The following is a 25096-nucleotide window of genomic DNA, read 5'->3' on the forward strand; positions in this document are numbered from 1 at the left end:
ACATGAAATAAAAAGCTGGAAGGAGGACGTGAAAAGGACAGCATGTCAATGGAAGAGGAACATCTTTTGAAAAGCCACTACGAATGTAGTGACTGAGTCTTCACAACTGTTCACTCCTCACTTAGAGAATGGCACAGTAATTGAAACAATTCACACACAAAGAGAAGATTCTTGCACATTTCATCAAAGAATTGAGAGAGGCCGATACGTTGGTTGCCATAGCAATTGTCGACAGTGTCACATGGTTGCCTAGGAACTAGTCCTGCATGTGGTGCTGGACCAATTATTTTTTATTTTTTTGGCATGCCTCCAAGTACAGCTGGAATGGAATGCAGGTGTTGCGGAATGGTTCAATCTTACCACATCTTCTGACTGACAGAATCAAGGCCATAGATTCTTAGAGGCCTATCTATTTCTATGGAACATGCTGTCTGTTTGGTCAGAGTAGTGTCAGATCCTCCTGGGTCACATGGAGGGCAGTGGAACCACAAAGACAACATTAAGCCTGGAAATTAATTCAACTGAGACTGATAAATGGTCTTTGGCTAAGGTTGCTGCTGCATAGGGTATAGAAATACATTTTAAAAAACAGGTAATGTGTAGGTTAAATAAAAGGGTTAATGTCTTGAGAAATTTAGGTTAACATATAGGGCAGTGTTCAATGTCCTCATTTCTCCAATCATTAGGAAGGATAGAGGATCGAACGTTCATATGCCCTGACCCTGCCTGAAGGTCAATCAAATCCTTCCTGTGTATATCTCAGACCCTACTGAAGTTGTCAATCACAAAACGTCCATGTTATACTGCATTATCATAAAACTGAAATATTACATTTACATAAGTATTCAGACCCTTTACTCAGTACTTTGTTGAATCATCTTTGGCAGCGATTACAACATCAAGTCTTCTTGGGTATGACGCTACAAGCTGGGCACACCTGTATTTGGAGAGTTTCTCCCATTGTTCTCTGCAGATCCTCTCAACCTTTGTCAGGCTGGATGGGGAGCGTTGCTGCACAGCTATTTTCAGGTCTCTCCAGAGATGTTTGATCGGGTTCAAGTCCGGGCTCTGGCTGGGCCACTCAAGGACATTCAGAGAGTTGTCCTGAAGCCACTCCTGCATTGTCTTGGCTGTGTGCTTAGGGTCGTTGTCCTGTTGGAAGGTGAACCTTCACCCCAGTCTGAGGTCCTGAGCGCTCTTGAGCAGGTTTTCATCAAGGATCTCTCTGTACTTTGCTCTGTTCATCATTCCCTAAATCCTGACCAGTCCCTGCCGCTGAAATAAATCCCCACGACATGATGCTGCCACCACCATGCTTCACCGTAGGGATGGTGCCAGGTTTCCTCCAGACGTGACGCTTGGCATTGAGGCCAAAGAGTTCAATCTCAGTTTCATCAGACCAGAGAATCTTGTTTCTTATGGTCTGAGAGTCTGGAACTCCGAGCAAGCTGTAATGTGCCTTTTACTGAGGAATGGTTTCCGTCTGGCAACTCTACCATAAAGGCCTGATTGGAGGAGTGCAGCAGAGATGGCTGTCCTTCTGGAAGGTCCTCCCATCTCCACAGAGAAACTCTAGAACTCTGTCAGAGTGACCATCGGGTTCTTGGTCACCTACCTGACCAAGGCACTTCTCCCCCAATTGCTCAGTTTGGCCGGGTGGCCAGCTCTAGGATGAGTCTTGGTGGTTCCAAACTTCTTCCATTTAAGAATGATGGAGGCCACTGTGTTCTTGGGGATCTTCAATGCTGCAGAAATGTTTTGGTACACTTCCCCAGATCTGTGCCACGACACAATCCTGTCTCGACACTCTACGGACAATTCCTTCGACCTCATGACTTGATTTTTGCTCTGACATGCACTTACAACTGTGGGACCTTATATAGACAGGTGTGTGCCTTTCCAAATTCACCACAGGTGGACTCCAATCAAGTTGTAGAAACATCTCAAGGATGACCAATGGAAACAGGATGCACCTGTGCTCAATTTCGAATCTCATAGCAAAAGGTCTGAATACTCATGTAAATAAGGTTTTTTATTTCTAATAATTTTGCCAAAATTTGATAGTAGAATGGCCTTACTGAAGAGCTCAGTGACTATCAACATGGCACCATCATAGGATGCCACCTTTCCAAAAAGTCAGTTAGTCAAATTTCTGCTCTGCTAGAGCAGCCCCGGTCAACAGTAAGTGCTGTTATTGTGAAGTGTAAACGTCTAGGAGCAACAACGGCTCAGCCGCAAAGTGGTAGGCCACACAAGCTCACAGAACGAGACCACTGAGTGCTGAAATCGTCTGTCCTTGGTTGCAACACTCACTACCGAGTTCCAAACTGCCTCTGGACGCAACTTCAGCACAATAACTGTTCTTCGTGAGCTTCATGAAATGGGGTTTCCATGGCCGTGCAGCCGCACACAAGCCTACGATCACCTTGCGCAATGCCAAGCGTCAGCTGGAGTGATGTAAAGGTTGCCGCCATTGGACTCTGGAACAGTGGCAACGATTGGACTCTGGAGCAGTGGAAACGAGTTCTCTGGAGTGATGAATCACGCTTCACCATCTGACAGTCGGACAGCCAAATCTGGGTTTGGCAGATGCCAAGAGAATGCTACATGCCCCAATGCATAATGCCAACTGTAAAGTTTGGTGGAGGAGGAATAATGTTTTTCATGGTTCGGGTTAGGCCCCGTAGTTCCAGTGAAGGGAAATCTTAACGCTACAGCATAGAATGACATTCCAGGCTATTCTGTGCTTCCAACTTTGTGGCAACAGTTTGGGGAAGGCCCTTTCCTGTTTCAGCATGACAGTGCCCCCGTGCAAAAAGCGAGGTCCATACAGAAATGGTTTGTTGAGATCAGTGTGGAAGAACTTGACTGGCCTGCACAGAGCCCTGACCTCAACCCCCATCAAACACCTTTGGGATGAATTGGAAAGCCGACTGCGAGCCAGGCCCAATCGCCCAACATCAGTGCCCGACCTCAGTAATGCTCTTGTGGCTGAATGGAAGCAAGTCCCCTCAGCAATGTTCCAACATCTAATGGAAAGCCTTATGAATTTAATGTATGCACGCACATCAATACACTATGTTGCTTTGTATAAAATTGTCTGCTAAATGTAATATATTATTATATTCTTCCGGTATGCTTACATTGTCTCATACAATACAATGCTGCCCACACCTGGTTGCTGAACGTCACTACATAACCAATGTATTTTGGTAGACAGTGACATCTACTGTTCAAAATAAGAAACCATCACATTGCATACAAACGGTCAAAATAAACGGGATGACTTTTATCTCCAGGGAATTTTAAATCCATTTTAATATGTTGGCCTTTACAGTAACTTCCAAATCTGATGAGTAAAAAATTGACTAGCACACGCAGCCAGTAATAGAGAAACTGTTATTTTCTGTTCACGTATTTACTTTAACAGCTAAATCAGTCTCCTTAGAGACCGTCAAAAATTGCCAAAGCCGACTATATTTCAAGTCGTCTCAGCGGGGTATTGGGTAAAGTTTTCAACTAGCAATAATCGCGCCTCGGATAGACCTCATAGGCTACGATACTGCCACTGCGCAAAGCTAACTAAGACGAGGAATCGAGTGGATTGACTATCAGTACAATTACGGTCCCTGTGACGGTTTGAATCAATAAATATATCAACAATATATAAACAGGTAAATTATGAATCGTTGTAAAATATGATTAACAAAAAAAGTATTACATGTGTTAGTTTTTGGAGTTGTATTATTTATAATAAACACAAACCACGCAGTGCATTGTGGGATACATTGTCTCATTACGTGGATATCACTGATTAGTAGACTACATGCTGGATAAAACGACCCTTACAGAGTATTCAGATATAAATATATTCCTATTTAGAACATTTTGACGTTTTGGGAAGAATTGAGAAGCATGTCTTAACTACGTTTTACATTTCTTTCTACAACGTTCTAAAATGGTGCATGTTCTTTTGCTAAGTACGACGGCCCTAAAGTAAGAATGCAGTTGTAGACTCCTTGTGGTTGAAAACGTCTCACCGATGGTACCTTATAATAATATTCTTGAGGTGATGCTACATCTATTTTGACAGCAATATTAGGTCGCTGATATAAACAACATTATCTGACTACACCACCATACTATCCCCTGGCTACCACTGAATTTCATGATGTGAACACTTTCTATGAGCCTATCAGTGCTCTCTAGTCTGATACACGACCCCCTTGCCATGTCAATTTCAGTTTGCAAGGCATTTCATTGTACGTGACATTAGAATTTACCATTTGTAACATTCCAACCAGCAGATGGCAATCTAATCTAATGCAAAGTGACAAATATTCAAGATTCTTTCTGTGACGACCTCCGAGTTTAAAGCCTATTTAACAAGATTTGCTTTACCAAATGCACAAGTACATTGTGTATCAAAATGATACATAGGCTATTCCGTTCAAATTAATGCTCATGATTTACATGGGTTCTGATTCTTCAAATTCCATAAATGTCCTGCAGAGCCACTAGCGGCAAATGTGGCTACCTGGCACGCTGATCTTCCATCCTTCGTTTCAGTCAACACCTCTGGTAAAAAATTACTGACAAAACATCCTCAAAACGATACAAATTCGAAATAAAATATGAATTATCAATAGCATGAGGTGAGAAAGAAATATGCCAAGATTCAGTTAAATGTTAAAAAAGTTATCAAGGTGAGAAAAAAAGTGAAAGTTGCGTTACAAAACAATGGCGGATGGATGGACAAGAAACGTACAAAACGTGTCACCGATAACTACAGGAACATTTGCTGATAAAGACGTACGGGTACCGAAAGCAGTAAAACAGAAGGGAACATGATAATGCATCAGATTGTGCTTGCTTGTGTTATGATACTGATGATTTGTCGCCACAGATGGTTTGTTTATGTTTCTAACGTTGTGGCTATGGAGTAGACCTACAGCTCTCGCTAGCGGTCGCGTCGAGGACAACAGTTGTTGACAACTATAGCGTTGTAGCTAAGCCTAGGCCTTTTCCTAAACTTAACCTCATTCTCCTAACCTGCTACATTAATTAACTTAACCTTCTGCGGTAGTTCAACTAATGTGCCACGTTAATTGTTCTAACCTGCTATTAGGGCTGGGAATTACCAGGGACCTCACTACATGATATTATCATGATACTTAGGTGCCCGAAACGATATATATTCAGATTCTCACAATTCTATATGTATTGTTATACGATAATGTGATTTTTTTTTTAGCAATTCGATATTCCAAACATGTTGCTCACCAAATGTCTACTGCAGAGGGACAAGAAAGCCATGAGAAAACGAGTTTTGATCAGTCATGGAAATAAAAGTGCTGAAAACAAATTGTCTCCCTATTTAAAAAGAAGACGGAGCTATGAAGCTATGAAGGAAAAATAGAGTACAGTCAACTAGTGCAAAAACAATATTGCGATATTGTCAAAACAATATGATCCATAATCAAAGATAATATCACGATATGTAACTATAGATTTTTCCCCCATCACTACCTGCTATGTAAACAAACCATCAGTCTGTGGTGACAAATTAACAGTATCACCACTCCAGAAATGGAACATCTGACTTTTTTTTAGTGATTGTTTTATTTTCTTTCCAAAATTTTACGAGATTAAACAAAGAAAACAGTGTATTTTCCCTTCAATCAATTTTTTGCAATAGCGTAACACTGCAAAAATAATTTTGTGTATAGAAAGCATTGCTCATCAACAGGGTTGGGTAGGTTACTTTCTAAATGTAATCTGTTAGTTACTAGTTACCTGTCCAAAATTGTAATCAGTAACATACATTTTGGACTATCCAAACTAATGTAATCGGATTACATGCAGTTACTTTTTGATTACTTTCTCCTTAAGAGGCACTAGAAGAAGACAAAAATGTATGTTACCAAATGAACGACATCTATTGCAGGATAAATCAATGTTAAAGTTTACATAGCTGGCTATATATGATGTTACATTTGACTTTATGGGTTGGTTATGAAGGCTTCTTCTAACCCATCACTTTCTACTACATATCATAATACAATTAAGTTATATTTTTACATTAAAAACAGAAAGTCTATCAGAATTCCAGTCATTCCAATAAATGTTATACTCCTTGATCTTCAAGAATAGGACTTGGAAATATGGAAGTATAGATTAGCCAAATTAGGACGGCTTTTGTTAATTGATTCGAGTTGAAAAATAAATGCTGCGCTCATGGGGAATGGCATGCTTTCAGTACTACTGAAAAGTGCTCTTTACATGTGAAAGTGAATGCCATATGCTGCATTTGCTATAGGCCTATTGTTTTCCTTTTTGTTGGTGACACTTTGATATCTTGATAATGTGCAGCTGTTTAAAGGGCAAATCCACAGATGAAACAATAACAAAACAGTCGCCCTGCCTCTGTTTTTGGTAAAAAGCTGAGGGATGGGCCTGGAGAAATGTTACCACTCTCAGATTAATAGAGCTATGGATGCAAGGATTGACCATCCATGATATCAACATTATTATTTTAACCATGTTATGAGGCTATACAGTGTTTGTTTAAATTTACAATGTTTACAAACCTTGGTGAAAAACAAGCTTATATTTTGGATTCTCATGGAGTGTGACAGGCAAGCTCATGAGGCATTTATAGGTTATATTCGTCATGAATGAATGGGCATAATATATATATATATATATATATATATATATATATATATATATATACACATACATACATTTGAAGTCGGAAGTTTACATACACTTAGGTTGGAGTCATTAAAACTCGTTTTTCAACCTACCACACATTTCTTGTTAACAAACTATAGTTTTGGCAAGTTGGTTAGGACATCTACTTTGTGCATGACATGAGTAATTTTTCCAACAATTGTTTACAGACAGATTGTTTCACTTATAATTCACTGTATCACAATTCCAGTGGGTCAGAAGTTTACATACACTAAGTTGACTGTGCCTTCAAACAGCTTGGAAAATTCCAGAAAATGATGTTATGGCTTTAGAAGCTTCTGATAGGCTAATTGACATAATTTTTATGGCGCTTTTGGAGCAGTGGCTTCTTCCTTGCTGAGCGGCCTTTCAGGTTATGTTGATATAGGACTCGTTTTACTGTGGATATAGATACCTTTGTACCCGTTTCCTCCAGCATCTTCACAAGGTCCTTTGCTGTTGATCTGGGATTGATTTGCACTTTTCGCACCAAAGTACGTTCATCTCTAGGAGACAGAACGCGTCTCCTTCCTGAGCGGTATGATGGCTGCGTGGTCCCATGGTGTTTATACTTGCATACTATTGTTTGTACAGATGAACTTGGTACCTTCAGCCATTTGGAAATTGCTCCAAGGATGAATCAGACTTGTGGAGGTCTACAATTTTTTTCTGAGCTATTGGCTGATTTCTTTTGATTTCCCCATGATGTCAAGCTAAAAGGCACCGAGTTTGAAGGTAGGCCTTGAATTAGATCCACAGGTACGCCTCCAATTGACTCAAATGATGTCAAGCCTGTCAGAAGCTTCTAAAGCCATGACATAATTTTCGGGAATTTTCCAAGCTGTTTAAAGGCACAGTCAACTTAGTGTATGTAAACCTCTGACCCACTGGAATTGTGATACAGTGAATTGTGATAAGTGAAATAATAAGTGAAATAATCTGTCTGGAAACAATTGTTGGAAAAATTATTTGTGCCATGCACAAAGTAGATGTCCTAACCAACTTGCAAAAACTACAGTTTGTTAACAAGACATTTGTGGTTGAAAAACGAGTTTTAATGACTCCAACCTAGGTGTATGTAAACTTCTGACTTCAACTGTATGTATATATAAGTCCACAAATGGATGTAGCAAATACAGATTGCCCCTTTAAGTCTATCAAAAGTGTGTGAGTTTGAGCATGTCTCCATTAGGCCTATGGATTTTTTTATCAACATGAGTTAGATTGAGCAATAAAAACCCTAAATGTATTCCATAGGCTGGGATCCGCACTATGCAGCTGTTGCAAAGAGCGCATTTTTCAGTGGCTGTCCACCTGTTTCAAAAACAATGATTGATAGGCAGCGTACACTTCTTGAATTCAACCATTATTGGGTTCAAATACACATTTAAATTTGTGTACAGCCATCCTCAACCACCACAATCCGTAAGGCGCAAATAGCTAAATGAGTGAGCAGCAGTGTGATTCACATCACTGCGCTATGTAGATATCAATAATAACTGATATCCATATCGCCATAGATTATACCACTGCTGTCATCCTTACCTCCAAGCGTTTATTCAAATTGGTTAATCTTTGGATGTCGACAGCAGTCGCACCACTGGAAGAAAGCTTGGACTGTAGCCTACAAAAGCCTATTCCTGCTCTTTTTCCGCGATCCATCAAACACATTTGGTGTGTCATCATAGTAATCTCTGACTTCTGGTCAGACTTGCTCAGGTGGAACAAATTTAAATGTGGTCCTTTTTCACTGCTGATTTAAATGTCATTGAGAAAACAGTGAAGTGTCAAAGATTTTTTTTTTGCAAACTCCTTTCTGAATTTAAAAGTAATCCTCGAAGTAATCATCTAGTTTTTCAAAAGTATCTGTAATCTGATTACAATATTTTAGCTGGGAACATAACTGATTACAGTTACCGTTTTTTTTGTAATCTGTTACTCCCCAACCCTGCTCATGAATATATGACTGTAGGCCCCATTTTCTATCTTGATGTAGCCCTTGATCATGACTCTCAGTTTCATATCATCTACTGAACAAGGGGGAGATTAACTAAAGGTTAAACTGATAAACACATATGGCCATATTTCCATTTTACAGAGTGCTAATTAGCTATCTAATTAGCTATCTACATCTCCGAACACCTGTGTGTAAATGGAAGACGGACACCACAAACGTGTTGTCACTGAAAAATACTGTCAGCTGCAACTGTACAGAAGGTGTTATGGAACTGAGAGTCATGATCAAGAATCACAAATAAAACTGATTAAAACAGTACATATGTGTTTTAGCATTTGTGAAATTATTTTGATGTGATATGAAAGTAGAGGGATTTATGTTTCGAGAAACCTTACCTCAGTTGAAAATCAATTCATGTTTAGATGGAGTATTTGGCGGTTTTGGCTTCCAGAGCCAATTCGACTTTAAACAGAACATGTAAGATCCTTGGACTATAAAGAGTAACGTTAGACTCCTTTAATCCATTGTTAGGCTGATCTTCATCATCCCCATATTATTACTTACCCTCTTGCTCTTTTGCACCCCAGTATCTCTACTTGCACATCATCATCTGCACATCTATCACTCCAGTATTAATGCTAAATTGTAATTATTTCGCCTCTAAAGCCTATTTATTGCCTACCTCCCTACTCTTCTACATTTGCACACACTGTACATAGATTTTTCAATATTTATTTTCTATTGTGTTATTGACTGTACGTTTGTTTAGTGTAACTCTGTGTTGTTGTTTTTGTCGCACTGCTTTGCTTCATCTTGGCCAGGTCGCAGTTGTAAATGAGAACTTGTTCTCAACTGGCCTACCTGGTTAAATAAAGTTGAAAAAAAAAATAGAAAATGTTAAATAATCTTGATGATGCTGTACCCAGTATATCCATTCCAAAAAGAGACCTCTCACAAAGAGAGTTATGGGCTCTCACATAATCAGTTGAAGTGTCCACTTGACTACAGCATGACAATTTAAACTATTACGAGAACTGTCATTTCTATGCAGACATGATGGAGCGGGAAAGCTGCATATCAATGCATATCAACTGGTGATGTATTTTATCTGTTTTTATTTTTGTCTCCCATATTTTCTCCTGACAGTAAAAGTTCATTTCATTGTCAGATTATTGATATTAGTTGAAATGGATAGATAATAATACTGAATAAGGCTACACTAAGCCTGGTTCACACTGGCAGTTTGAAGTGACATTTTTTCTCTCGCATATCTGATTCAAATCTGATCTTCTTGGCGTGCGAGTAAGCACAAGCACCACCAACAATCAACCTACACATACCCACCACTTGACAGCTAGTGAACCCATGTTAGCAAAGTAATATAATCTGAACACACACACACAAATCCAAAACAGATTTGAAAAACCAAACTGATTTCAGCATTAAGGCTTGCAGTGTGAACAAGGCTTTAACTACACTGACAAAATATAGAAACGCAACATGCAACAATTCAAAGATTTTACTGAGTTACAAGTTTATATAAGGAAATCAGTCAATTGAAATGAATTCATTAGGCTCTAATCTATGGATTCCACATGACTGGGAATACAGATATGCATCTGTTGGTCACAGATACCTTAAAAAAAAGGTAGGGGTGTGGATCAGAAAACCAGTCATTTTCTTGTGTGACTACCATTTGCCTCATGCTTTGCGACACATCTCCTTCGCATAGAGTTGATCAGGCTGTTGATTGTGGCCTGTGGAATGTTGTCCCACTCCTCTTCAATGGCTGTGCGAAGTTGCTGGATATTGGCGGGAACTGGAACACGCTGTCGTACACATCGATCCAGAGCATTACAAACTACTCAATGGGTGACATGTCAAGTGGTGGAAAAAGTACCACATTTTCATACTTTTCAAAAGTAAAAATACCTTAATAGAAAATGACTCATGTGAAAGTCACCCAGTAAAATACTACTTGAGTAAAAGTCTAAAAGTATTTGGTTTTAAAGATGCAGTTGAAGTCGGAAGTTTATATACACTTAGTTTAGAGGCATTAAAACTCCTTTTTCAACCACTCCACAAATTTCTTGTTAACAAACTATAGTTTTGGCAAGTCGGTTAGGACATCTACTTTGTGCAAGACACAAGTAATTTTTCCAACAATTGTTTACAGACAGATTATTTCATTTATAATTCACTGTATCACAATTCCATCGGGTCAGAAGTTTACTGTGCCTTTAAACAGCTTGGAAAATTCCAGAAAATTATGTCATGGCTTTAGAAGCTTCTGATAGGCTAATTGACATCATTTGAGTCAATTGGAGGTGTACCTGTGGATGTATTTCAAGGCCTACCTTCAAACTCAGTGGCTGTTTGCTTGACATCATGGGAAAATCAAAAGAAATCAGCCAAAAATGGTAGACCTCCACAAGTCTGGTTCATCCTTGGGAGCAATTTCCAAACGCCTGAAGGTACCACGTTCATCTGTACAAAAAATAGTACGCAAGTATAAACACCATGGGACCACGCAGCCGTCATATCGCTCAGGAAGGAGACGCGTTCTGTATCCTAGAGATGAACGTACTTTGGTGCGAAAAGTGCAAGTCAATCCCAGAACAACAGCAAAGGACCTTGTGAAGATGCCGGAGGAAACAGGTACAAAAGTATTTATATCCACAGTAAAACGAGTCCTATATCGAGATAACCTGAAAGGCCGCTCAGCAAGGAAGAAGCCGCTGCTCCAAAACCGCAATAAAAAAGCCAGACAACGGTTTGCAACTGCACATGGGGACAAAGATCATACTTTTTGGAGAAATGTCCTCTGGTCTGATGAAACAAAAATAGAACTGTTTGGCCATAATGACCATCATTATGTTTGGAGGAAAAAAGGGGATGCTTGCAAGCCGAAGAACACCATCCCAACCGTGAAGCACGGGGGTGGCAGCATCATGTTGTGGGGGTGCTTTGCTGCAGGAGGTTCTGGTGCACTACACAAAATAGATGGCATTATGAGGATGGAAAATTATTTGGATATATTGAATCAACATCTCAAGACATCCGTCAGGAAGTTAAATCTTGGTCACAAATGGGTCTTCCAAATGGACAATGACCCCAAAGCGTACTTCCAAAGTTGTGGCAAAATGGCTTATGGACAACAAAGTCAAGGTATTGGAGTGGCCATCACAAAGCCCTGACCTCAATCCCATAGAAAAATTGTGGGCAGAACTGAAAAAGCGTGTGTGAGCAAGGAGCCCTACAAACCTGACTCAGTTAAACCAGCTCTGTCAGGAGGAATGGGCCAAAATTCACCCAATTTATTGTGGGAAGCTTGTTGAAGGCTACCCAAAACATTTGACCCAAGTTAAACAATTTAAAAGCAATGCTACCAAATACTAATTGAGTGTATGTAAACTTCTGACCTACTGGGAATGTGACGAAAGAAATAAAAGCTTAAATAAATAATTCTCTACTATTATTCTGACATTTCACATTCTTAAAATAAAGTGGTGATCCTAACTGACCTAAGACAGGGAATTTGTACTGGGATTAAATGTCAGGAATTGTGAAAAACTGAGTTTAAATGTATTTGGCTAAGGTGTATGTAAACTTCCGACTTCAACTGTACTTAAGTATCAAAAGTCAATCAATCAATCACATGTATTTATAAAGCCCTTTTTACATCAGCCAATGTCACAAAGTGCTGTACAGAAACCCAGCCTAAAACCCCAAACAGCAAGCAATACAGATGTAGATGCACTGTGGCTCGGACGAAACCTCAATTATACTTAAGTATCAAAAGTAAAAGTATAAATAATTTCAAATTCCTTATAATAAGGATTAATACTATTAAGTTACATTTTTACATTAAAAACAGAAAGTCTATCAGAATTCCAGTCATTCCAATACATGTTATACCCCTTGATCTTCAAGAATTGGACTTGGAAATATGGAAGTATAGATTAGCCAAATTAGGACTGCTTTTGTTAATTGATTCGAGTTGAAAAATAAATGCTGCGCTCATGGGGAATGGCATGCTTTCAGTACTACTGAAAAGTGCTCTTTACATGTGAAAGTGAATGCCATATGCTGCATTTGCTATAGGCCTATTGTTTTCCTTTTTGTTGGTGACACTTTGATATCTTGATAATATGCAGCTGTTTAAAGGGCAAATCCACAGATGAAACAATAACAAAACAGTCGCCCTGCCTCTGTTTTTGGTAAAAAGCTGAGGGATGGGCCTGGAGAAATGTAACCACTCTCAGATTAATAGAGCTATGGATGCAAGGATTGACCATCCATGATATCAACATTATTATTTTAACCATGTTATGAGGCTAAAAACCCTAAAAACTTGAGACATCTCTGGCATTGTATTGTGTGACAAAACTGAATATTTTACAGTGGCCTTTTATTGTCTCCAGCACAAGGTGCACCTGTGTAATGATCATGTGGTTAAATCAGCTTCTTGATATGAAACACCTGTCAGGTGGATGGTTATCTTGGCAAATGAGAAATGCTCACTAACAGGAATGTAAATACATTTGTGCACAACATTTGAGAGAAATAAGCTTCTTGTGTGTATGGAACATTTCTGGAATCTTTTTATTTCACCTCATGAAATATTGGACCAACACTTTACATGTTGCGTTTTAGATTTTTGTTCAGTATACTTGTAGGCTATTGTAACAGGTGTCGTACGGAGTAGACCAAGGCGCAGCGGGTTGAGTGCTCATATTTCACTTTTATTTGAGACACGTAACAAAACAAGAAAATGAACGAATGACAAACAGTCTTGCAGGCTACACACAGCAATGCAAAAACAACTTCCCACAAACGACAGGTGAAAAAGGGCTACCTAAGTATGACTCCCAATCAGCAACAACGATGTACAGCTGTTCCTGATTGAGAGCCATACCAGGCCAACACAAATAAATATACAACATAGAAAAACCATAGAAATACAAAACATAGAACAAAACCCCTGCCACGCCCTGACCAACTACAATGACAAATAACCCCTTATTCTGGTCAGGACGTGACACTACCCCCCCCAAAGTTGCAGACCCCGGATGCACCTGAAACAAAACAAATACCCACAACAACAAAAATCCCAAAACTACATGGGAGGGAAGGGAGGGTGGCCACCGTCACCGACGGTTCTTCTGCAACACCCCCCCCCTCCCAAAACTCACCCCTACGGAGGTGGCTCAGAAGCGGGAAGCAGATCCTACTCCACCACAGGCTCACCCCACTTCAGTGGCACCTCTAGAGCGAGGTCCCTCTCCATCAACCCCGAACTGGGGACCCTCGTAATGGGCGACTCTGGCTGCGGTGGACTGGAGGGGCGACTCTGGCTGCGTCGGACTGGAGGGGCGACTCTCGCTGCGTCGGACTGGAGGGGCGACTCTCGCTGCGTCGGACTGGAGGGGCGACTCTCGCTGCGTCGGACTGGAGGGGCGACTCTCGCTGCGTCGGACTGGAGGGGCGACTCTCGCTGCGTCGGACTGGAGGGGCGACTCTGGCTGCGTCGGACTGGAGGGGCGACTCTGGCTGCGTCGGACTGGAGGGGCGACTCTGGCTGCGTCGGACTGGAGGGGCGACTCTGGCTGCGTCGGACTGGAGGGGCGACTCTGGCTGCGTCGGACTGGAGGGGCGACTCTGGCTGCGTCGGACTGGAGGGGCGACTCTGGCTGCGTCGGACTGGAGGGGCGACTCTGGCTGCGTCGGACTGGAGGGCCGTCTCTCTCGGCTCCGGACTGTGGGCCGTCTCTCTCGGCTCCGGACTGTGGGCCGTCTCTCTCGGCTCCGGACTGTGGGCCGTCTCTCTCGGTTTCGGACTGTGGGCCGTCTCTCTACGGGGCATTGTCACCGGAAGCTCTGGACGGGGCACTGTCGCCGGACGCTCTGGACGGGGCACTGTCGCCGGACGCTCTGGACGGGGCACTGTCGCCGGACGCTCTGGACGGGGCACTGTCGCCGGACGCTCTGGATGGGGCACTGTCGCCGGACATTCTGGACGGGGCACTGTTGCCGGAAGCTCTGGACGGGGACTGTGCACTGAAGACCTGATGCGTGGAGCTGGCTTAGGAAGTGCCAGACTAGGGACACGCACCACAGGGCTAGTGCGAGGAGCAGGCCGAGCTGGACTGGGCTGACGCACTGGTGGCCTGGTGCGTGGGGCTGGTAGTGGAGGTACCAGACTGGAGACACGCACCTCGGGGCTAGTACGAGGAGCGGGAACTGGATACACCGGGCCATGAGTAGGCACTGGAGGTCTGGAGCTTACCTCCTGCACAACCCGTCCTGGCTGGATGGTAATAGTAGCCCTGTACGAGCAGAGTGCTGGCACAGGGCGAACTGGGCTGTGCAGAGGCCTGATGGTTGCCGTGCGTAGAGCAGGCATAGGGTAGCCTGGGCCTAGGAGGCGCACTGGTGGCCAGATGTGCTGCGCAGGCATCCTCCTTCCAGGCTGGATGCCCACACTTGCGAGGGGCTGGGATCGCTCGCACCGGACTGTGCGTGCGCATGGGCGAGATCGTGCGCACTTCCCCATACTCCGGCACTCTCCACTCCATATGCTCCCCATAATAAGCACGGGGAGTTGGCTTAGGGCTCACCCTTGGCCCAGTCAAACTACTCGTGTGCGGGGGGGCCTCTCATGCTTCCCAATCGGCGCGTATAAAGCCTCATACCGGCGCCGCTCCGCCTTGGCTGCCTCTATCTCCTCCGGTGGGCGACGGTATTCACCAGCCTGGTGCCATGGTCCAGCCCCATCCAGAATTTCCTCCCATGTCCATGATTCCTTGTAGTCCACATAGTTCCTCTGCTGCTCCTTCCCCCGCTGCTTGGTCCGTTGGTGGTGGGAAGTTCTGTAACGGGTGTCGTACGGAGTAGACCAAGGCGCAGCGGGTTGAGTGCTCATATTTAACTTTTATTTGAGACACGTAACAAAACAAGAAAACTAACGAATGACAAACAGTCTTGCAGGACACACATAGCAATGCAAAAACAACTTCCCACAAACGACAGGTGAAAAATGGCTACCTAAGTATGACTTCCAATCAGCAACAACGATGTACAGCTGTTCCTGATTGAGAGCCATACCAGGCCAACACAAAGAAATATACAACATAGAAAAACCATAGAAATACAAAACATAGAAGAAAACCCCAAAACCCCGACAACACAAAACAAACACACCCCTGCCACGCCCTGACCAAACTACAATGACAAATAACCCCTTATACTGGTCAGGACGTGACAGCTATATGTCAATGCAATACCAGATAATAATATAAACCCTAATTTCCTATGGAGAGTCACTATTAGAAGGCGTCCTGTCCTGTCCTGTGCTGCCTGTCCCGGGCTGCCTGTGCTTTGCTACCTGTTCTTTGCTGCTGACACCTGAATATTGTCTCCTACCAGACAGAGACAGACAGGCCAATGAGCCCCACAGTGGCAGGATCACCGTCAGGTACAGGACAGGTAAGTATGTAGATAAGGGGATTACACTGTGTCCAGGCCACATAATCTCAAATGAATCCTGTCAGCTTCTGTTTCATTATGAGCCTGGCATGGCAACCCATATTCATCATCACACTACAACCTGGCTATTACTACTGTACAACACAGGAAAATATGAGAAGAGTGCTGTTCACTTTGCCAGCCAGACAATCTCTCAAACCAGGCTTGTGTGCCACCCTTGTGTGCTAGTTGTGGACATTTGATAATGGTGGTGGTCAGTGGTGGTGATAATCCGCATTGATACTCTTGAGGTGCCTTGATTACTGTTCTCTTACAACCCAATCAAGAATCTTACTGGCTTAACATCCATCCACTCAAAGATAGTAAGCACACGGTACATAATTATAGATGAGATCTGGTCCACTCGCCATCCCAGAGGCTGAGATTGGACCTGTTGAACAAAGATGCGTTTGGTTATGAATGCAGAGCAGAGCAAAGGGCTCTGTAACCATAGAAGTCCCTTTTGGCTCAGGCTGTTCCACCACCAGTGGGCTGTGGGATGAAAATAGAGTATGGCAGATGGCTATGGCACTGATTCAACATGGGCTGCTGGGCGGCCTACATAATACCCTGCCTTTCAATATTGCCCAGTGGCGTCCATGGTCTTAAACCTGCTGGCATTCTCCCTTTTTTCATAGTTTAGTATAATATATCGCAGTTTTTAAATCAATGTCATCCTCAGGTCAGGATCCAGGATAAGGATTAGCTTATGTTACGTGGAGCAGCTCCTACTAGGTTAAGTTTGCATTTTTGTCTGGGAAATACAAGACTGGTGTGTGCCAACCAAGCTGATCCAGCTTAGACCCTCTCAACCACAGCCCTAGTCTCTAATCAGACACTCTCAAACTTCAGTCCACCAAAACACTCACTCAGCTTTCTTACATCACTGATCAGTGATTAATCAGGATCAAAGGGCATAATGAGATGTGTGTGTGTCTGTGTCTCTCTCTCTGTTTTTGTGCATGTGTGTGGCGTGTTTCCACAGATGCTTAATCCACTACAAAAATATCATTTCATTTGTTGATTTCTTTTTTTTTCTGGGAAAAAATGATCTCAACCGACATTGAAATGACTAAAACCAAATGGAAACACGGTAGAAATTATAATGCACCTACATTTATACTCTCTTTTCGCTGTCTAGCTAGCTAGCAGTTATCGAAACGAAAGCTACACAGTCTGGGAGCATCGAAAATGCCAAAAGCGATGGTTAGGGGACTAGTTTTTGCTTATTTTTGATGGCAAGGAAATATAATCCATTTTAACTGCAGCCCTCCGGACCTCGGTGGAGACTGAATGGGGCCCATGGGGCAAAATGAGTTTGACACCCCTGGGGGTAAAGCAATAGCAGAGTGAAGGGAGAGTAGCAGCAGAGTGTATTTTTATTTTCATTTCGGAGTAGAATGTCCTTTTAAAAAGTCACCAGAACTGTACAGCCCCCCCCACACAGGCTGAGCCGGGCAAACTGTGATTAGATCCTGTAGTAGAGCAAAACAACCTGCTGACATTACTCTTCCCTGAAACGAAAGCCTGCTAGCTCAGCCAGTGCATTGGAGATCTGAGATCTGATATGATGGAGAATAATATCACTCAATGGGTTTTGTAGTATCACCTCCACACAGCTCCACCTATCATGAGCTCAAAGGCAAGCTGTAACACATGCAAGCCAGGCACGAAAGCATACACAGGTCTTTACCAATGCAAGCGCTTCTAAACATATAATTACACTCATATAAACACTAAGTATACTGAAACACGCACATACTCAAACTGTTCCCCACACAAGCCAGTCCAACCCACACACGGCTGCCACCCTGCTATTCCCAGCATGTGGTGGTTTTGCTTGGACTGAGTCCGAAGTGCGCCAGTCTATCTTTTTCTCCTCTCTCCTCTCTCTCTCCCCCCTATGCTGAAACGGATGTCTCCATGTTACACTATACTTTACAGTACAGACACCCAGCCAGGCCTCAAGTCTGCACATAGTAAAGTTAGGTTGCTCTAATCTCGCGTAGCCATATCCTGGTTCTCGACGAGGCTAAGGTCGCTCAAACATCCCCAGCCCTCACAGACTTCCACTGTAATAAGTCATATTGGCAGACAGCGCTGTGCTCTGCTAGGTCAGGCAGCTATTCAAATCGAAGGATGCATTCCAAATGCCACACTATTCCCTGTATAGTGCACTATATAGAGTGGGGTTTGAAACTCAACCAAACTGCTCCTTCTCATGCTCTTTTAAATAACCTTCGTCTGACTCTCCAGTGAGTTTTCACACCTTGCCTCACCCCCCGTGACAACTTGTGTCTGCGAGTAACTTCCCCATCTGTTATCCCTATGTCTCCTGTCTTCTGAACTCCCTCCCAGAGATGCTACATCTGGCAACCTTCAGACACTGGTACAATAGTGCATGTGTTCCTTGCACGCTGATACTATTGCATAGCAATGTTGGATATATTTGGAGGTACACATAGCAACACTACGTAGCGATATCAATATTGGTCACGTAGTTATTAAATATGCACTGTTATGACGATTTCGCAAACCATACATACATTATAACAGAAGCACTGACAAATCAAATATCTATTTCTGAAAAAAAAACACAACCCTCCCACCACATGGAGTCCCACCCACCTCATAAAGTACAGCATCAATATGTGAGATTACACGGTCACTTGAACACATGCACTGCAATAAGGAACCAGCAGAGTGCACTCTATCCATTTGAAAAACCGGTTCTGAAGTATGCTACTGACCTACAAGTCTTGGTTAGACCTTGTCTGAACACTCAAGGAGAGAGGATGAACGCACTGACTTCATTACTAACATTGTGTGAATAGAATAATTTCTCCTCGGGTAAATGACTGAGCACACAGATTTTAATGTCAAGATATCGAGCGCCGCGATCCCCTTTCACTCCTCTGCATGAGTAAAAGGTCTGACTGTCATTTGTTACACATGAATTACACATGAACACTATCATCATACAGGCAACAGACAACTTATTCCTTATTTAATGGTTGATCCTATTCACATGAACAGTTTCTCTATTCCAATTGTGAATGAATTCAGCCTGGTCGTCGGGACCTCTCAGTGTGTGAGCGCTGCCCTTGGTCTGGTCATATAGCCTACTTCCAAGACACGTTATTCCTGAACCCTTAGACAAACAGGTCAAACGTTGTAAAGTCAAGCACCACATAGATAGCAGATCTCTCGCTCTGCTTGGTTTGCTCTCTACACTCACTCTCTTAGCGGTGTTTCCTGAGTGTTCAGTTTCTGCTCTGCGAGTAGTGTTCTGTTTGTCTCCCTCGCTCTATCTCTCTGTGTCTGTTTACCTGACACTTGTCTGGCATGGCCTAGATTCTCCTTGATCTCATCAGTCAATGGGAAGACTTGTGAAGGCCATCTCCCCCATCTCGCTCTGTCTCTCTGCTGCATCTCTGCCACTCTTCTGGCTGTGTCAGCAGTAAGGGGCTGACTCATTCCCCCTCAATTCCATAGTCCCTCAGGGCCCATCGGGCAAAGACAACACGTCGCTCCCCCAGACAGACAGACTCATTTGCATGGCCATAAATCACTCACAAAACTGACACACACCCAGACACAACAAGGAGTTTTCTGCATCCCAAATAGCATCATATTCTCTATATAGTGCACTACTTTTGACTAGGGCTCATAGGGCTCTGGTCAAATGTCGTGCACTATATATGGATAGGGCGCCATTTGGGATGTAGCCTATGACAGGGCCACAAAACTATTATTTCTCTATGTACCAAACTGCAGTGTGGGATGATGCTCCAAGGCAAGAATACAAACTATTCAATGGAAGATGTTCATGGTGATGGTGGGTTGACTACACTGATCTGGGTTCAGTCTCGCATGCTTTTAGCCCCTGACTGGAATGTGGCAGTATGCAGGAGAGGTGCGTTTGGAAAGGTGAGGCAGCCTGATAGTTTCTTCAAGGTTTTCTAATGTACAACTGTGCTTGATGCAACCTTACCTTTAATGGTGAAAAGACAATTCGGCCACTGCTAGTAACTGCACTGGCTTGACTATTTCATTATACACAGGTAGCCCTAGGCTTGATGGAGTCAATAAAACATAAGAATAACAAATGGTTTACTCATTCATCATATGGGTTCTACAATCAATGAACTTATCTAAACACTGTCTGACAATTTCATTACCTTCAAGCTGCGCATAGACAGCTCGACTACACAAGAAGCCTTTAGTGAACTAACCCACTGGGCAAAAACTTGTTGAATCAACGTTGTTTCCACATAATATTATATTTGTTTAATTATATGACGACGGAAATCTGATTCGATTTACAAAAAGAAATCAACGTAAGGGAATTTCGACTTGTTTTCACCCAACGTTTAACCTAAATCCAATAACATGGTGACAATTTTTGTTGATTTCACATTAAATTCACGTTAGTTCACGACGCAAACAAATATAAATAAAAACTAGACGTTGATGTAGCCTAACAATAATGTAGCCTAATAAATATATGTGATTGAAGAAAGTGCTGTCAGAGTCATAATCCCCTTATTTATCATAATCTCCATCTCAAAGACATCGAGTTGTTATGGCATCATGATGCAGGTATCACTATCAACCATGGTCCCTACCATGCAGAGACAAGTTTGGACAAACAAATGCTTTTGGATGGTTTGAATGTTTGATTGGTTTCAGAATAGATTTTATTCCACCCGAGAAATGGAACGGCCCAAATCCTTTTAGACATTAATCTGCAATGGATTAAAAATAAAAAACACTTTAAGATTTGCATGAAATAGCAGCCGAGAAGGGACTGTTTTGCCATACTGAACGTGAACTCGCATGCACGAGCTATTCCAATCCCTTCCATTCCAAATCATTCCAAGCTGGTGGCGACGGAAGAGCACATTATACTACTTGCTCCTTCGTTTTTATTGCTATTTTGTAACCATTGCCTGGCAGTCTGTGATCTACAGGCCAAACGGTCTTTTGCGTTTTGAAAGGGGGAGGAGAATATTCCCTCTCTTTTCCCGGTCGATTTTGCGTTCTACCTCCCTGCGCATTTTCCACTCGCCTCTAATTTCCTGGTTCTCAAACGCAATGTCACCGGAGGCGGATGTGAGCGGATCTCACAGGTGTGTCCCTTGCCAACTGAGCCATAGCTCGAGAAGAATCACACCTGGGATCACCATGTGATCCCGTACCTGGGCGTGGAGAAAGTCCCGGACTCTTGTTGAGTTATCCGTGTCGTCTTTCAGCAGGAATTGTCAACCAGTGCCCCCTTGTATTTTCTACTGAACAGTGCCTTTCTCTAACTCTCCGCGCTCTCGGGAAGATAAAATGTGAACTTTACATGCATTTTGCTTGGGGACTTATTTTACATTTTTAGGGGGACTTTGAAATCTGGACATCTCGTGTTAGTTTCAGGCAACTACTGTTCTTCCAAGGTGAGTTTACGTGATTGGTGATCTACCTTTATAGCCACGTTCAGTCTGTTCTGTTCTGTCTATTTATTATGCACATGTACAAGCAAATGCGGGTCGGTTAGAATATACCTCCCTGTGTAATTATGTTTGTGCGTAAAGATCTGATGAATTTCCTAGCGCGATGCTAGTAGTGTATGTATTACTTCCTTTAACAGATCCGTTGTACAACAGCCATGACACCAGGGACAGAAACGCATGTTTTTCACATTTGTATTGACACCAACAAATAAAAGTTCGACCATAAATGAACATATTGATCGATACCTGCTACTTAGTGATTGATTGGAAGTAATTGATTTGTAAATCTACCCGTTTGTCCTCCAGCATTATGAAGTGATGCAACTGTATGGAAATAATGATTTATCGGTGAACCTGAGTTAGGTTTGAGCATAGACTTCAGTATTTGCAGTTTAAACACGTAATGGGATTTCTATTCACTTAGTATAGTTGTATGATGTGCTACTGTACAGTGCTGAACCCGCCCATGTCACTTGTATGAGTCGAGATACAGTCCAACCTACAGTATATTTCCTTACCGGTATTTTGCACAAAGTGATCCATGCACTATTAATTCATTAACGGTTCTCTGTAAACTGGCATCTTCCTAGATCCTTGACCACCAACTTTCACAGGCTTCATTCGTTTTTCATATGTAATAAACTATGCTTTGGTTATGGAAACATTACCACTTTTACTGGGCTGTTTTCTGCGCCTCGCTTTCTCGCAGTAATGTGAAGACAGAATCTAAACATGTAGTCAGCATGGTCAAATTACCGACCGGCGTGGGGCCCATTGATTGTCTGTTATCATATTAAAAATGACGAACATTTGCCTACACCCTATGGCAAAATGTGTAGAATTGCAGGAAGTTAGCTGTAAAAGGCACATTTTTTCTCTCTGCCCCATGGCAAAAGAAGTAGAATTGCATGAAATGTGTTATAAAATTGCAAAATCTTCTCTCCACCCAATGGCAAAATGTGTAGAATTGCAGCAAATTTGCAATAAAACATATATATATATATATATATATATATATATATATTTGCTGTAACGAGGGGGCTCGCTAAAGTGTTCTGCTCACAAGGTATGAATGTGGGTACGCAGCCACTGCGGCCCCTCATGATGAGTTCCATTTTTTTGTGGCCCCAACCCCCATCAAAGTTGCCCATCCCTGATGTAGACAGTAGCCCCATTCATGTTATCCTTGAATCTCCTGAGTAGTGCTGTCAGTTCGTGTCTCTCGGTCCCTGGCCCCGGCACTCTGCGCTGCTTGGATCGCTCACTGTACAGCCATGTTGTCTATCTAAATCGTCATTTTATTCCCCAGTCCCACATCCATCCTTGCCGACCCATCCATCACGTACAGACCTACTGTACATGGGATGCTCCATCTACTGGGGATTATCCCCATTAAATTACATTAAACAAATGTTCTCATGGTGGAAATGGATTAGTCCGAGTGGGGGGGTACACCGCTCGGGGGTAAGCAGGAAGGATGGCCGGGGGGGGGCCCCGAACTCCTCAAAGAGCAAGGCTGAGTTTTCAATAAGGGCCATCTGCTCATAAGGACACACACGGTGAGGCAACCTAAAACCAGGTCTCTCTTTTTCCTTCTTTCTCTCTCTCTCTCTCTCTCTCTCTCTCTCTCTTCCCCACAATGCCTCATTCAGGGTTTATCTCATCCTCTCTGAATAAATAGAGACACCTTATCAGTGTGGAGGAGAGGAGAGTGACTGGTTTGTGATACATGTTTTCGTCAGCGCTGCACAAGGGTGAAAAAGACAAGCATACCACTAGGGCTGCCCCAGTTTAGCCGACTAGTGTCATGTCCTGACCAGTAAAGGGGTTATTTGTTCTTATAGTTTGGTCAGGACGTGGCAGGGGGTATTTGTTTTATGTGGTTCAGGGTGTGTTTGTGTATGTGTTCATGTAGAGGGGGTATTTGGTTTATATGGTTCGGGGTGGTTGTGTATGTAGAGGGGTATTTGATTTATGTATTCCGGGGTTTTTGGGTTATTGTTCAATGTTAGTTTAGTTCTATGTTCAGTCTAGTCGTTTGTATTCCTATGTTTAGTTAATTGGTGTTGGGGCCTTCAGTTGGAGACAGCTGTCTATCGTTGCCTCTGATTGAAGGTCCTATAAATAGGTATGTGTTTGGCATGGGATTTTGTGGGAGATTGTTTCTTGTTTAGCTGTGTGCCTGACGAGACTGTCCAGTTCGTTTGTTTTTTGTATACGTTGTTTGTGTTTTCCTTCTTCACCAATAAAAAGAAGATGAGTATACATTTTCCCGCTGCGTTTTGGTCTACACCCTACGACACTCGTGACAACTAGTCAATTGTTTGGTCGATAGGATGTTGGCGACCAAGATTTTTTTAGTCGAGCACTCACAAATATATACAGTGCATTCGGAAAGTATTCAGACCCCTTGACTTCTTCCACATTTTGTTACGTTACAGCCTTATTCTAAAATTGATGAAATTGTTTTTCCCCCTCATCTATCTACACATAGCTTTTTTTATATGGCACACGAGACACCTGTGCCATTCACTCTGGGTGGATTAATCCATTGTGGACGACACATAGATGGCACAACAGTATCACCAGTAGTGATTGTAGGTGTGGACACGTTAGCAGTGCACAACCTAGGCTACACTTTTCCAAGTTTTGGTTTATTTCGTTCTATTTATGAGTTGTCCATTTATTCATTGTCTTTTGTTTGGAGCGCTCCTGTCAATCTTGAGTAAGGACACGCACCTGATTACGCATAGAAGTAGGCCTAGTGTACCTGGCCTGTGCGCAAATGTAGGCCTATAAATGTACTCATTTGGGGATCTGATACTATTTCTGATTGTCATAACTCACCACCACTGTGGAGCTTCTCAAAGTTATTTTTGCTTCGACCTCAAACAGCAAGTAAACAAAGTCTGTTTTTACATCCATTGAGAATGACAATAGTTCCTCAAAGTAGCCTATTTGAAAGATATTTCCAGCTCTCTCTCTTTAGATAACGACTCAGCATGAAAAGGGGGAAAATGTCATGCTCTGATCCGGTGGAAGCGTCATACAAAAGGCCCACCTGATTACTTCTTATTCCTTGCGTAAATAGCCTACTGTCTTCTGAGGGCCCAGAATATTTTATACAATGTTGCAAGTTTGCTAGCAAGCTTCAGCCTGACCAAGTTGAAAGTTGATACAATGTTACAAGTTCTTTGCAGACAGGCCATGCGTAGCCAATGTGATTTATAGGATATTTATTTTATCAGGATATTTTCTACCTGCAGGCTGCAATGTTTTTATTTGTTGGCTTTATGTAGGCTATTTTTACATATTGGCAATGGCAGTAGAAGTTACTTTTAGATTTGTATCATTTTCATTTAGATAGTGTCACGGG

The 25096-nt window shown here is 42.5% G+C and overlaps 1 protein-coding gene and 1 non-coding gene across 2 annotated transcripts in view; one reads left to right on the plus strand and one right to left on the minus strand.

The window, feature by feature from the left end:
• Positions 1-3439: 3439 nt before the first annotated feature.
• LOC123724775 (U4 spliceosomal RNA) lies at positions 3440-3580 on the minus strand. The gene has a single exon (XR_006757252.1). It is a non-coding gene; the product is annotated as a U4 spliceosomal RNA (small nuclear RNA).
• A 17555-nt stretch (positions 3581-21135) lies between these two features.
• plxnb2b (plexin b2b) overlaps positions 21136-25096 on the plus strand; it is a 181960-nt gene continuing 177999 nt past the window's right edge. Inside the window, exon 1 of the mRNA XM_014124476.2 lies at positions 21136-21663. The gene's annotated coding sequence lies outside the window, so the exon portion shown is untranslated. The remainder of the gene's footprint in view (positions 21664-25096) is intronic.

The sequence above is a fragment of the Salmo salar genome, chromosome ssa10 (assembly GCF_905237065.1).
Source record: "Salmo salar chromosome ssa10, Ssal_v3.1, whole genome shotgun sequence".
NCBI lineage: Eukaryota > Metazoa > Chordata > Actinopteri > Salmoniformes > Salmonidae > Salmo > Salmo salar.